Here is a 2,848-nt window from a genome sequence, read left to right as displayed (position 1 = left end):
GGTAGACTAAGGTCAGGGTTGACAGAGGGCATAGTTTTTGGGAGAAGAAGAGAAAGAAGCCTGCTTTTGGACGAGTTTTCTATAGGGAAATATGAAATTGTGCAACCAATCAAGCCCAGCATTCAAACACCAAACACTTGAACATCAAAAGGACCCAATACCAATAAACAACAAGAAAATTAGAAGAGCGAGAAACCTATGGAATCCCAAATTCTTTTTTTCTTCATTTCCTGAGTATTATACAAAAATATATCCGTTCCATGAGAAAATTAGGTACCTTTAGCAAGAGCCATTGCTCTAAGCTCTATGATAAACATTTCTACCTGACAAGCATTAAGAAAACAGAACACGATGATAAACTTAAGCAATACCGATAGTAGAAAAGGCAGGAAGACACACAAAGATCTCAAAAGAATAATCTCATCGAGAGAGAGACATATGAAGAGAGGCAGTGTTCCCACAATAACATATGATGGAAGATCTACCTAGACCTACCTAGATCCAACAACGACACCACCACAGAAAATAGATCCAAAGGAGATCTACCTAGATCTACCACCAAACCTCATCAAGAACACATACAACAATGGTCCAAATGTTGGAGATCTAGCCAAAATCAGACCAACATGCTGATAGGTAGCCCCAAAAAGTAATGGTGAGACACGGAGAAGAAGGGGCAGACTAGGGTCTGGGTTGACAGAGGGCATAGTTTTTGGGAGAAGAAGAGAAAGAAGCCTTCTTTTGGACGAGTTTTCTGTAGGGAGATATGAAATTGTCCAACCAATCAAGCCCAGCATTCAAACACCAAACACTTGAACAATCAAAAGAACCAATACCAATAAACAACAAGAAAATTAAAAGAGCGAGAAAGCTATGAAACCCACATTCTTTTTTTCTTCCTTTCCTGGGTATTATACAAAATATATCAATTCCATGAGAAAGGAGGTACCTTTAGCAGGAGGGAGCCATTGCTCTAAGCTCTGTGATAAACAATCGTACCTGACAAGCATTAAGAAAATAGAAAACAAGGATAAACTTAAACAATACCGATAGTAGAAAAGGCAGGAAGACACACAAAGATCTCAAAAGAATAATCTCATAGAGAGAGAGAGACATATGAAGAGAGGCAGTGTTCCCACAATAACATATGATGGAAGATTTACCTAGACCTACCTAGATCCAACAACTACCCCACCACAGAAAATAGATCCAAAGGAGATCTACCTAGATCTACCACCAAACCTCATCAAGAACACATACAACAATGGTCCAAATGTGGGAGATCTAGCCAAAATCAGAACAACATGCTGAGAGGTAGGCCCAAAAAATAAGGGTGAGACACGGAGAAGAAGGGGCAGACTAGGGTCTGGGTTGACAGAGGGTATAGTTTTTGGGAGAAGAAGAGAAAGAAGCCTTCTTTTGGACGAGTTTTCTGTAGGGAGATATGAAATTGTCCAACCAATCAATCCCAGCATTCAAACACCAAACACTTGAACAATCAAAAGAACCAATACCAATAAACAACAAGAAAATTAAAAGAGCGAGAAAGCTATGAAACCCACATTCTTTTTTTCTTCCTTTCCTGTTTATTATACAAAATATATCAATTCCATGAGAAAGGAGGTACCTTTAGCAGGAGGGAGCCATTACTCTAAGCTCTGTGATAAACAATCCTACCTGACAAGCATTAAGAAAACAGAAAACAAGGATAAACTTAAACAATACCGATAGTAGAAAAGGCAGGAAGACAGACAAAGATCTCAAAAGAATAATCTCATTGAGATAGAGACATATGAAGAGAGGCAGTGTTCCTACAATACCATATGATGGAAGATGTACCTAGACCTTCCTAGATCCAACAACTACACCACCACAGAAAATAGATCCAAAGGAAATCTACCTAGATCTACCACCAAACCTCATCAAGAACACATACAACAATGGTCCAAATGTGGGAGATCTAGCCAAAATCATAACAACATGCTGAGAGGCAGCCCCAAAAAATAATGGTGAGACATGGAGAAGAAGGGGCAGACTAGGGAGATATGAAATTGTCCAACCAATCAAGCCCAGCATTCAAACACCAAACACTTGAACAATCAAAAGAACCAATACCAATAAACAACAAGAAAATTAGAAGAGCGAGAAAGCTATGAAACCCACATTCTTTTTTTCTTCCTTTCTTGGGTATTATTCAAAATATATCAGTTCCATGAGAAATGAGGTACCTTTGGCAAGAGCCATTGCTCTAAGTTCTGTGATAAACAATCCTACCTGAACACTGCAAGAACGACAACTATCAACAAGCAAATCAGTTGAAATTTTTGCACCAAAAAAAAAAAAACTAATCATGAAAGAGATCCAAAGGAGATCTACCTAGATCTACCACCAAACCCCATCAAGAATACATACAACAATGGTCCAAAGGTGGGAGATCTAACCAAAATCAGAACAACAGACTGAGAAGCAGCCCCAAAAAATAAGGGTGAGACACAGAGAAGAAGGGGCAGACAAGGATCTGGGTTGAGAGAGGACATAGTTTTGGGGAGAAGAAGAGAATGAAGCCTCCTTTTGGACGAGTTTTCTATATGGAGATAAGAAAATTCTCCAACCAATCAAGTACAGCATTCAAACATCAAACACTTGAACAATCAAAAGAACTAATACCAATAAACAACAAGAAAATTAGAAGAACGAGAAAGCTATGAAACCCACATACTTTTTTTTCTTCCTTTTTTTGGGTACTATACAAAATATATCAGTTCCATGAGAACGGAGGTGCCTTTAGCAGGAGCCATTGCCTTAAGCTCTGTGATAAACAATCCTACCTGACAAGCATTAAGAAAAT

The 2,848-nt window shown here is 38.6% G+C and overlaps 1 long non-coding RNA gene across 1 annotated transcript; it reads right to left on the bottom strand.

Annotated features, from left to right (window-relative positions):
* On the bottom strand, positions 949–2,647 carry LOC109950274. Its single transcript, XR_002272594.1, has 3 exons — positions 2,229–2,647; positions 1,628–1,677; positions 949–999 (listed from the first exon to the last, which is right to left on the bottom strand). It is a non-coding gene; the product is annotated as an uncharacterized LOC109950274 (long non-coding RNA).

The sequence above is a fragment of the Prunus persica genome, chromosome G7 (genome assembly GCF_000346465.2).
Source record: "Prunus persica cultivar Lovell chromosome G7, Prunus_persica_NCBIv2, whole genome shotgun sequence".
Classification (NCBI taxonomy): Eukaryota; Viridiplantae; Streptophyta; class Magnoliopsida; order Rosales; family Rosaceae; genus Prunus; species Prunus persica.
The sequence above is the reverse complement of the archived record's forward strand: the minus strand, read 5'-3'. Positions and strand labels throughout refer to the sequence as shown.